This window comes from Pteropus vampyrus, unplaced genomic scaffold, assembly GCF_000151845.1.
Source record: "Pteropus vampyrus isolate Shadow unplaced genomic scaffold, Pvam_2.0 Scaffold217, whole genome shotgun sequence".
Classification (NCBI taxonomy): domain Eukaryota; kingdom Metazoa; phylum Chordata; class Mammalia; order Chiroptera; family Pteropodidae; genus Pteropus; species Pteropus vampyrus.
Window position 1 is genome coordinate 4,036,882 of NW_011888998.1, and position 12,346 is coordinate 4,049,227.

Genomic DNA, 12,346 nt, shown 5'->3' on the forward strand with positions numbered 1-12,346 from the left:
CTCAGAAAGAATCCTACACAAGCCTCTACCCACTGCTGGTGTCTCAGGTGAGTGTCCACAAGTCAAAAAGCCTATGCACGGGTCCTTCAAAGAGAAGTCTAGGAATTTAGTCTTCTTCTGTCTCACCCAGACAGCCGGAATCCCCTCTGGTTTCTACAGTCAGAGTTATTGGCATTTCCTCTTCCCTGGGCTGGGACTCTGGGCTGGGGAGCACCCAGACGAGACCAGGACACCCCTCTCTTTCAAGAGAGCCTCTGTAGCCTCACTCTCCCTCCCAGTGATTCTCCACCACCCGCGGGTGCAAGTTCAGCCTGATATGTGACTTTGCCGCTCCTACCGGCTTCGATGTGGCTCCTTTATATTGTCAGACATAGGTGTTAGGAGCAGCTGGACTTCAGGTGATTCTCCACATTGATTATTTTTATGATTTGGTTGTAATTTCAATGCAGACCTGGGAGGAAACAAACCCTACTTTTACCTAGTCTGCCATCTTCTGATCCACTTGAGATTGTTTTCTGAATTCCTCTTTGTGATAGTTCATTATTGGTGTATAATATGCAAGTGATTTCTGAATATTAATTTTGTATCCTGCCAGAACATGTTCTTACAGCATATATAAGAATAAACTCAAAATGGATTAAAAACTTAAATGCATTAAAGATCCAAAACCATAAAACTCCTAGAAGAAAACATAGGCAGTAAACTATTTGACATCACTCTTAAAAATATTATTTTTAGATATGGCTTTCAGGCAAGGAAAATAAAAGAAAAAAATAAACAAATGGGACTACCTCAAACTAAAAAAGTTGTTTTTTTTTTTTTTCCTGGCTGAGTATTATTGCAACAGCATGGATAGGTCTTGAGATTATCATGCTAAGAAAAATAAATCAGACAGTAAAAGTTGAGAACCATATGATTTCACTCATATGTAGGATATAAAACTGAAAACAACAAACAAACAAGACAAACAAACAGAGACTCATGGACACAGACAACAGTTTAGTGGTTACCAGAGTGAATAGGGGAAAGAGCAGGTAGATAAGAGTAAAGGGGGTCAAATATATGGTGAAGGAAGGTAATTTAACTTTGGATGGTGAACACACAATGCAATATACACATGATATATTATTGAACTGTAAGCTTAATTTTATTAACCAATATTATTAATAAAATATGTTTTAAAAATTAAAAAAAACTAAAAAAATTTTGCACAGCAAAGGAAACCATCAACAAAATGAAAATACAACCTACTGAATGAGAGAATATATTTGCCAATGATACATACGATGTGGGGTTCATATCCAAAATATATTAAAAAAACTCACATGACCTAACATCTCCTCCAAAAAGTCTGATTAAAAAAATGAACAGAGGACCTGAACAGACATTTCTCCAAAGAGGAATACAGATGGTCAATTTACAAATGAAAATATGCTCGACATCACTAATTATCAGAGAAATGAAAATTAAAAACACAATGAGATATTACTTCACACATATTAGAATGGTTACCATCAATAAATCAAAAAAAAAAAAACCCACAAGTATTGATGAGGATATGGAGAAAAGGGAACTTTTGTGCACTGTTGGTGGGACTGCAAATTGGTACAACCACTATAGAAAACAGTTTGGAGGTTTCTCAAAAAATTAAAAAATAGAACTACCTTATGACCCACAATTCTACTTCTGAGTATTTATCTACAGACATCCAAAACAATAATTCAAAAAGATACATGCACCATTATGTTTACTGCCGTGCTATTTACCAAGATATGGCAGCGCTTTTAGGCCAAAGAATGGAAGCAACCAAAGTGCTCATTGATAGGATAAAGAAAAAGTTATACATATATACAATGGAATATAATCAGCCATAAAAAATAAAGTCTTACCATTTGTGACAACATGGATGGACCTAGAGGATATTATGCTAAGTGAAATAAGTCAGACAAAGTAAAATACTATATGATTTTACTTATATGTGACATTTAAAAAAATAAACATGAAAATAAAACAGAAAGAAACTCACAGATACAAAAAAGAAACTGATGGTTACCAGATGAGAGGAAGTTGCAATGCTGGGTGAAAAGGTGAAGGGATTAAAAAGTACAAATTGGAGAGATAGGATTCAAGATGGCATAGAAGGTAGAGGCTGTACACACCTCTTCTAGCGACCACACCAAAATTATAACAAAATTACAGAGCAACCAGTATGTGGAATCACCAGAGGTCTGCCTGAATAGAAACCCTACAACTAGATCACTTTGAATAACAGGTTACCTCAAAACAGTAGAAGGGGCAGAGACACGAAACAGCACAGTTTCACAACCACATGTGACAATCGAGAATTGGGAGAGCTATCTTGTCTGCAGAGCTGCCTCCTCCACCTGAAGAGTAAGAGATCCTGGCCACACACTGGGCTCCCCAGCCCAGAGTTTTAGCTGGGAAGAAAAGTTCCCACAACTTCTGGCTGTGAAAATCAGCATAGGTTGCTGTTGAGTGAGATGGAGGGCTCCGGGAAGTGGAAACCTTCCTCTTTAAGGGCCCATGTCTGGTTTACTCACTGATGAACTGGCTTGCTCTGAGCTCCAGCACTGGGGCAGCTGCTTGAGGGCCTCCGCGGTCATACAGGGAGGTGCTGAGCTATCAAGCTTCAGGATGAGAGCTGGAAGGGAGGGTTGCACCCAGGCAGAGATACAAACAGAAGCCATTTTTCTTTTGTTGAGAGCTTCCCTCTCCCAGCCTGCAGACACAAGTGCCATCATCCTGATATAACACTGGTCTCTACACCCAAAAGATTCCCTGAGACTTTGCCTCTTACAACTGGTGGGCCCACCCAAGCTGCTTCCAGTGATTTTTCCCTCCCCCGCCACCTTCCCCTCCCCCTCCAAAAAAGCTGTCTTGGCTCCTGCTGTGAACTTTCATAAAATCTTTCAAAGGCTCACAATACCCAAAGAAGCAGCATCTGGCCTCGGCATGCCCTGTACCTCTTGCTGAGCAACTCCAAGCCCTGTACCAGTGGCAGCTGGCCTTAGTTTCTGACTTGGCCCCTTGAGGCACCTATAAGCCCAGCACAGGCAGAAGCCACAATGGATTGCTTAATGACTCTTATCAGATGGCCTCGGAGGTGCACAGGATGCAGCTGAACTTGTCCTGCAACTGGATCCCTCCTAGGTCTGTGCCAAGGTGCCCCACAACACATCTACTACAGAAAGTCATTCTTCTAAGTTGGGAGACTTAGGAGCCCCACCTAATACATAGAAACAGACACAGGGAGGCAGTCAAAATGGGGAAACAAAGAAGTGTGTCTCACATGAAAGAACAGAATAAAGCTCCAGAAAAAGAATTCAGCAAAACAGAGACAAGCAATATGCCAGACGCAGAGTTCAAAACACTAGTTATAATAAGAATGCTCAAGGATTTATGGGAAGAGTAGATGAACTTGGTGAAAATATTAACAAAGAGCTAAAAAAAAAAAAACCTCATAAAAATGGAGATGGAAAACATAGTAGGGAGCCAGTCAGAAATGAAGAATACAATATCTGAGATGAAGAGTACTTTGGATGAAAACAACAGAATGGATGAAATGGAGGATCAAATGAGCAACATAGAGGATGGGGTAGCAGAGGACACACAATCAGAAGAGCGACAAGAAAAAGAGAACATCAAAAAATGAAGATAGTTTAAGAACCTTCTGGGACAATATCAAGCATAACAACTTTCGCATCATAGGGGTATCAGAAGGAGGAAAAAGCAAGGAATTTAAAACCTATTTGAAGAAATAATCATGGAAATCTTCCTTAACTTGGTGAGGGAAATGGATATATAACCCCAGGAAGTTCAGAGAGTCCCAAACAAGATGAACTGAAAGAGGTTTATACCAAGATACATCATAATTAAAATGCCAAAGGTTAAATTCAATGAGAGAATCTTAAACGCTACAAGAGAAAAACTCTTAGTAACATACAACAGAATGCCCATAAAACTGCCAGCTGATTGTACAATAGAAACTTTACAGGCCAGAAAGGCTTGGCACAAATTATTCAAAGTGATGAAAACCCAGGACTTACAACCAAGATTACTTCACCTAGCAAAGTTATTATTTAGAATTGAAGAACAGATACAGAGCTTCCCAGACAAGAAAAAAGCTAAAGGAGTTCATCACCACCAAGCCAGTATGAAGGGAAATGTTGGAGGCAAATCTTTAAGAAGAAGAAAAAGATATCTATCAAAAATCTAAATAAAGAATGGCAATGACTATATATCTATCAGTACTTCCAATGAAAAAGAATTAAATGTTCCAAACAAAAGATATGATGGCCGAATGGTTAAGAAAAAAGACCCTTATAAAGGCTGCCTACAAGAGACTCACTTCAGATTGAAAAACACACACAGAGGGAGGAAAAATAATGGTGTAAATGACAGAGGCTCTGTTCATCCCTCTGGCGACCAAATCAAAGTTGTGATGGAAACAAGGAGCAAGCAGCAAGGAAAAATCGCTTGGGATCTAGATGAACAAGCTATACAACTAGGGAGAAATCCCAGAAATCACCCTGCAAGGGCAGAAGGTAGGATGGGGCGAGGACACGGGGCTGCCTGGTCTCCAGCAGCTAAGTGAGACAGAGGCTGTGGCAGCAGCAGTGGCAGAAGCCTCTTAAAGTGGCCTCATCCACAAGTGGATTCTCTTGGTGACAGACCTGCTCACTCTGAGCACGAGTGCCGATTTGGCTGTGCACAGGGGAACCAGGGACTTATAGGGAGACATTGTTGGAGTGAGGGCCAAGGTGAGATTCTCTCTGTACAGAAGTGCCGGGGGTATCCACTGTTCCTCTGTTGAGCCCTCCCTACTCCCAGCACGTTGACTCAGCGCCACCATAGCCCAAATGTCATCAAACTGGATAACAGAGGTCGTTCCGCCCAGAGGATTCCCTGAAACCCCGCCTCCCTCACTTCACAGCCCTGCTCAGCCACATCCAGGTATATCCTCAGTGAGTCAGGTGCTTCTTGATGAGTAGTGCCTAGACTCACTCTGGAGCCAGCTGGCCTCCATTTTTGGTGTGGCTTTTTGAGCACAGAATCTGTGGATTGCTTGCTGAATCTTAATAGGTGGCCCCAGAGGAGCAGAGACTCAGACTAAATTTGGCATGGAGCTGAATCCTGATCAGGACTGTGCCACTGGATGCCTACTTCACAAATCCACACTAATAAGACCGGGAGACTTAGGAGCTTTGCTTAGTACATAGAAACCGACATGGAAAGGAAACCAAAAGACAAAGCAGAAATCATATGAGAGAATAGAATAAAGATCCAGATATAATGGAATTAAGTAATCTAACAGATGCAGAGTTCAAAACACTGGTTATAAAGAAGCTCAATAAACTTTTGGGAAGTGTAGATAAATTCAGTGAGAACTTCAACAAAGAGATAAAAAGCATAAAAATGGAAATAGAAATTATAAAAGGGGACTAGTCTGAAATGAAGAACACATTATCTGAGATGAGAAGTATATTAAATGAAATAAATAAAGTGAATAAAGAAGAGGATCAAATGCCAATCAGGACACTCAATCAGAATGGCAAGAAAAAAGCAACCACAGTATTCCCAATGTACAGCATGTATGTTTCTATTTTGTTGACAGAAAGAAGCAGCTCATTATATTTGGACTTTGTACTGTAGGGGAACAGGCAGGTGAGGTCTATGAAAGCTTAAAGGCAAAGTGTGAAGTTCTTCAGTGACTTCTTCATTCTGGAATCAGAAATGCATAGGCTAATTCTTCAGGGAAAATAAACACTATTCTTCTCAAGTCTGTGGAGAAAAGAAAACATAACAAAAATTCTGTCAATTCTCTTGTTTGATTCATTCTCACTATAGAACATAGGGTGCCTTTTGACAGAGTCCATATAGCAGCCTGGAGCTTACAAGGTTCCTGTAAGTGCATTATCTCAGTGACTATATACACAAACTGTTAGAATTAAAAAGCAAGTTTTGGTACACTATCCTGTTAGAAAGAGGGATTACAGATGTCCTATATCAACCCTTACTCCCATCTTTACAGATTTGATCCATATAGAACAGCAAACATCAATAATAGAAAATTAAAAAAAAAAAAAAGCCTGCTCATTGAGTGTAATGGATTAAGTTTGTAGTGACTCATATTTTCCAGCTACTGATCATATTCTGAGGTGTCTCTCATGGGAAATTTGTAGGTAGATATAGTTATAATGGCTCTTCTTAAATCATGGCTTAGTTATGCTGGACCAATGCTCATGGTGCAAAGTCTGAGGCATAGAATAGTGTGCAAACCACATGACTATAGTATCCTCACCTTCCCCTCCACTTCCTTTCTGCAGCTCTTGTGCTCAGGATCAGTTTCCCACTGCTTGTTTCCCCACGGCTGCAACATCAGGATTATGTAATGATTTATCATTAACTTATTTCCTTCTAAGACCCATGAGAGAAAAGAGCTAAATCATTATAAAATCAACTTGTGTTTTTCTTGATTAGGAAAGCAAAATTAGCAGGTATATTTAGTCTTTAACCAATCTCATTCAATCTTCATAGCAACTTTTGCAAAATTGATGTAATCTTTATCTCCATTTCATAGATGAAGAAATTAAGGATCAGAATTCAGCAACTACACAAAGGTAATTCAGTTTGTTAGGGAGAAACTGTTTTTCTGATTTAAAGTCCAAGATTATTCTAGGATTTATATTATTCCCATGTGACCCAAACTAAAAGATTGAGAAGAAACAGAGAGGAACAGCCCAAAGCCTGTAATAACTTCTCTTTTTCCAAATAAAAGCTGCACATTCATTCTTTTTTTCTCAGGTGAGAGGTAATGGTTCTTCCATGTAGTAAGCAAAATATGTCCAAAAATAATTCTTCTCTCCTTGATTGTGGGCTAACTCATGTCTAATGAATACAATACAACAGAGCTGAGGTATGTGACTTCTAAGATTAGATTATGAAAAAACTGTGACTTTTGTATTGGGTCTTTTCTCTTTCCATGTTGGATTATTCACTATTATAGAAACCAGATGCCATGTTGTGGGCTACTCTATAGAAAGATGCATATGGCAAGAACTAAGGGAAGCCTCCAGCCAATAGATACTAGGAAAGTGAGGCCCTCAACCCAAGGCCTATAAAGAATGAAATCCTGACAATAACTATGTGAGCTCGGAAGTATATCCTTCTCTAGCTGGACCCTCAGATGAGACCTGGACTCAGAATTGTCCAGCTAAGCTCCTCCTTGATTTCTAATCACAGAAGATATGAGATAACAAGTGTTTGCCGTTTTAAGCTGCTAGGTTCTGAGGTGATTTGTCATTAAGTGATAACTTATACACCATTCTTCATTCACATCTTCCTCAAACAACGGCAGGAACAATGACAACAAAAAAATTATATCTCGGTTACCTTGGGACTTGGAAAAAACTTATTTCCAACAAGGCTCAGTGACCATCTGACTGTGTGACACTTCCTGAGACAATAGTAAGAGGCAGGGCACCCAGGAGGAGCTTCTCCATTGTGTTCTCCTTGGGTCTTCGGGAGTAGTGGGAGGAACAACTGTAGTTGTAGTAATGAAGAGATGCTTCCTGTTTGGTGTCCTATATTGTGCTTTTAGGGGCACAGCTTTTGTTCCAGCAACAGGAGACAAAAGTATAAATAGCAAACATTAATTGAACCAGGATATTGTTTAGAAAAAACTTCGTTTGCTTTTTGGTATTGTTTACTATTGTTTCAGTTGTAGGGTCTTTTCTTTCTTTCAACTGTTCTATTTTCTGCTGAGCTGTGCAGTTCATGTCCCCCCAAGAAAAGAGGCTCTCTGTCCTCATAAAGGGACATTTTATTGCATAATGTGTGTAAGGAAATTGTGGCAGTCCATTGTTAGTTCTATAAGATGAGAATACTTGTGGAGCTGCTTGAGGAATCATCTCCCCCCATGTTTATGGGTTAAGGTATCACCAGTAGACTAAGCTTAGCCACCGATTCTGGTGACTGTGAACTTCAAATAGTGTGAGATAGGGACTCTGTGACTCAAAGCAGAGTAGAGATCTCTTGGTACTGAGGATGAAATTGCAAGGTTGTCTGTAAAGGAGCTCCTGGATATTGGTTAAGATGAAGCCCTTCAGCTAGAATTAGGACATCAACTAGGAAATTAAGAGCTCAACAAAGATGTCTATAAAGATGGACAGCTGAGTTCATTTCAAGAAGGCACAGAATAGTGCTTGGATATTGAAAACACTCTAGCCATGTTATGACCTAAATCTATGACTTACAAACCTGACTACTTATAAACATTATCCTTGTATTTGTTTCTCTGCCTCCAATAAGAACTTTTTGTAAGTTGTTGTATCATCAAACATTAGAAGACTTTAAAATCCAAGAACATAGGGGTCACGTACATTTTCTTCTAGAGCTTACTCTCCAGCATCTTTCACTATGATTAATTTATAGTAAGAGCCTGAAAACTGCTTGTAAAATGAAATAATCTGGGTCTTTCCAGGGTGATGAGAAGATCTAAAGGAAGTTGTCTGAGTTAAGTCTCCCAGTTGCAAACAACAAAAGCCACTATAGTTAGTTGTGGTGGTCTATTTCTACTTAATTATGCTGTGCAATAAACCACCTCAAAACTCAGTTTTTAAAATAATAAACATTTATTTAGATCATGAATCTATGGGTTGATGATTTTGGCTTAGTGATTCTTTTGGTCTCAGCTAGATGATTAACATCAAGTCAGCTAGTTTTTGGAAAATAACATTATGTAAGCCAGAAATGGGGTGATGAGAATTAAAGCATTTGAAGATCTTTGTCTTCTTGTATAATTTTAAATCAGTCTTGATTTCACTCTTCTTAATTTTAGAACTCCATTCATAGTAACATCTAACATCGAGAAATCACTAATAAATTTTTAAAATTATTTTTCACAATGTATTTTTACATAACATAAAATAAATGTTATTTTCTATAGAACATGTTACTTTAGATGGATATATTGCAACTAAAGCTTACACTGTAAGTTAATTTTATTAAAGTCTTTAATAATATCCATAATACATACCTAAAAAGATAAATTTTACTTATATGTATTTAATAAGTGCTCCACATTATTGGATTAACTTAATAATTATAAAATGATATAATTTATAGATAGATTCAAAGTGACATTTTAAAAACCACATTTCATTTGGGATAAAATTGAAATGAAGATTAAAATTTAACTACTTTTTGCTACATCAGAAATACACAAAAAATATCTTTGATGGTTTAATTTGTGTTCTTGTTGTTTAGAGCCTAAACCACCCCCTGACACACAATTGTTTTTAAAATAATATTCATGCTTAGTTTCCAAGTATTTACTTTCCAAAGATTTAATTAAATGTTAAAGACATCTTGATGTGCTATAGAATATTAGATCAGGGTCTCTTGGACAATCAAATGAATAAATTTCAAAAACAGAAAACTTGTAAATTTAAAATAATACTCTATAGTTATAAAATGCAGACATGTATATTAACATAAGTATGTAAAGGAATAATACATATGCCACGTTCAGTAGAGCAGTGACTTCTGAGGAAGGAGGAAGTAAGGAAAGAGAAAGAATGGATGTGAGTTTCTGATTGTATTCATAAATGTTATTATTTTAAAAAAGAGACAGAAAACATTTATAACAAATTGGCATGGAAAATGCATGGTAATTAATGCATGATAATTAATATAATTTTATAACTTTTATTTACTTTTTTATAAATTAAAAATTTTCACAATTATTTTTTTTTTATTTTTAAAGATAATCTTCAGGTGAATTCTGAATGATTTTTTTTTCTTCTCATTAATGTGCTATATTTCAGCATGAGTGTTCATTATAATCCATAACTTTAACCAATGACTTACAGATACAAATGAAACAAGTGTATGACTAAGAAAAAAAACATGCAAAGTGGTATAACAGTTAAAACCACCAACTTGTTTTGTAGTGATAAGCTTTTGGAGTGGTTGAGTCATGAGAAGACACTTCTGATCTCTACTAACTACCAGACCTACTCAATTGATTTCCTCTGTAGGTTCCATTTTAAAGGAACAAGGTCAAGAAATGGAAAACCCACACCCACACCCCCACTTCCATTTCAAAATCCACAGCTGACCTGGATAGTACATGATGTTAGTTTTCTGATGAGATACCATTCATTCATAATTTCACATTATCCCAAGACTTGGAAACACAGATAGTACGTGTTAAAGAGGCTGTACTCTCATGAAGACATAGAACTTATTTCCTTATCTAATATGTTCAAGCTTCCTCAGGATAAAATAGAAAATGGGAAGTTACAAGAAATGGGACAGTCACAACATGCGAAAGAAGTGATCAAGGAGTAAAAAGCATTCCTCTTTTTATATTTATGTACATTTGTCATAGGAGGGAGGCATTAAGTCAGGTAGGTACTGAGTCCAGTTGGGTGGAAGCTCCCAATCTAGAAAAAGAGAGAGGCTGGGGTGCTTTTTACAGAGGAGAGAGTTGGGATGGAGGCAGGAAGTAGTGGTAGAAAAATTGGAGAAATTATTTTTTGAGCACCAGGGCCAGAGAAAGGAGACTTGGCTTGGCTGCTGGACAAGAACACTATTATCTTTAGTTTAAGAGAATGAGAAATTATCTGAGGCCTTGTTGGTTCACAGACTGGTCTCTCTGTGCAGAGAGGGCAAGGAAAGACTGAAGAAAGAGGCAGACCACTCCAGATTGGTAAGTGGCAGGTTTAATAAGCAACTTACATACGGGATTTGTCTTGGGTGGCTGCAACACAAGTGAATCTCCAAACTGCCCATCAAAATCTTAAAAGTTTAAATTTAACTGGGTTCAGTCATGTGCACTGTCCAGATGGTCTCAACAACACCTTACCCTCTCAAGCATATGTCTTTGGAACAGCTCCCACTGTGGAAATGGTAAGACCATACATTCCAAAGATGGGAGAGGGGATGAGGAGTCTCTAATTGCCTAGGTCCAGCTCATGAATTACTTTCTCTCATTTACCTCCTCCAACACTCTGCCCCTCATGACTGGTTCTTATAATCTTATGTGTCCCCCCTCTTCTACATCATGCCTTGAGCAGTCAGCAAGGGAGCTTCACTAGCGTGGAGGTAGTTGGTTTGGCTGTTATCTGGCTGTACTGGAGACAGATACCACAGCAACAATATAGATGAATACAAGAGAAAACACAGATTAAGACAATGATTCTCAAGATAAGTAACAATTTTTTCCACCGAGAGCCCCATGATCCAAATCATCAATTTATTAAGTCCACCGGGCCAGGGGTCAGATCACTCAGAGTGTTCACTTATATCCTCATGTGATTTAATAAATATGATACACTAGCAGACTCACCCATTATGAATATATAACACTCTAAATAATGGTACAGGTGCATCCTTGCAAGGCAGTAATCATGTCCAAGACCATTGTATTTTGGAGGACAGTTTTTCTCATTAGAGATATTTCAGTGTTCAATAAGGATAGGCTTTGCTGGCTATCATTTAAGTCTTGCTGGGTGAATTTAGTAAGGGCTGCTATGTGTGCTATAATGTCCTCCAGGACAATAAAGGAAGCAAAGATGGCGGCCAAATGCTCATACCAGAGAAAAGAGAATGAGCTCAATCTTTCTTGAGGAGAGCAAGGTTGGCAGCTTTAGGAACTTGATCTGGTTGTGTATACCATACATGTTGGCCAGGGAAGGCAGCACTGTCAGGTGTGAGGCCTGGACTGGGGACAGGATATACCAGATCAGGACCCCAATCTCTTCCCCTTTTTCAATGGTGTCTGCTACATTCCAAGTATAATATCTTTCAACAGGTCTGGCTTACAGCAGGACAATGGGATACCAGACTGAACAGTTCTCCAACAGTGTGAAGTAACTCACCCATCCTGGTGGGACATCTCATTGCAAATTCCAGTAGATAACACCTCTTCCAGGGCTTGGTATTCTCATGAACATGGCATATTGATACACATTGAGATTTGGGGCAATGGCTTTTTCCCGAGACTTCCATACCATTACAACACTGGGTGTCTCAGCAGGGGTCCCCAGCCTGGAATGTGTGGCAACAGGCCCTATTGGTTTATCATTAAAATTTATTAAAGCCTCAGAGAAGATTAGCATGGCCCCTGTGCAAGGATGACATGCAAATTTGTGAAGCATTCCGTATTAAAAAAAAAAAAAATGTATTAAAGCTGGGACAGTACTTTAGTCCACCCAACCAAATTGGTTTTTCCTGTTACAAATTTAATCTATTACTTTAATATTCCATTCTTTGTTTCCATTAACCCTGTTACTTACAGGATATGGGGAGATGAAAACTT

At 38.4% G+C, this 12,346-nt stretch overlaps 1 non-coding gene across 1 annotated transcript; it reads left to right on the forward strand.

Annotated features, from left to right (window-relative positions):
* The first annotated feature begins 12,092 nt into the window (after positions 1-12,092).
* Positions 12,093-12,196, forward strand: LOC111747293. The gene has a single exon (XR_002783496.1). It is a non-coding gene; the product is annotated as a U6 spliceosomal RNA (small nuclear RNA).
* Positions 12,197-12,346: the final 150 nt, after the last annotated feature.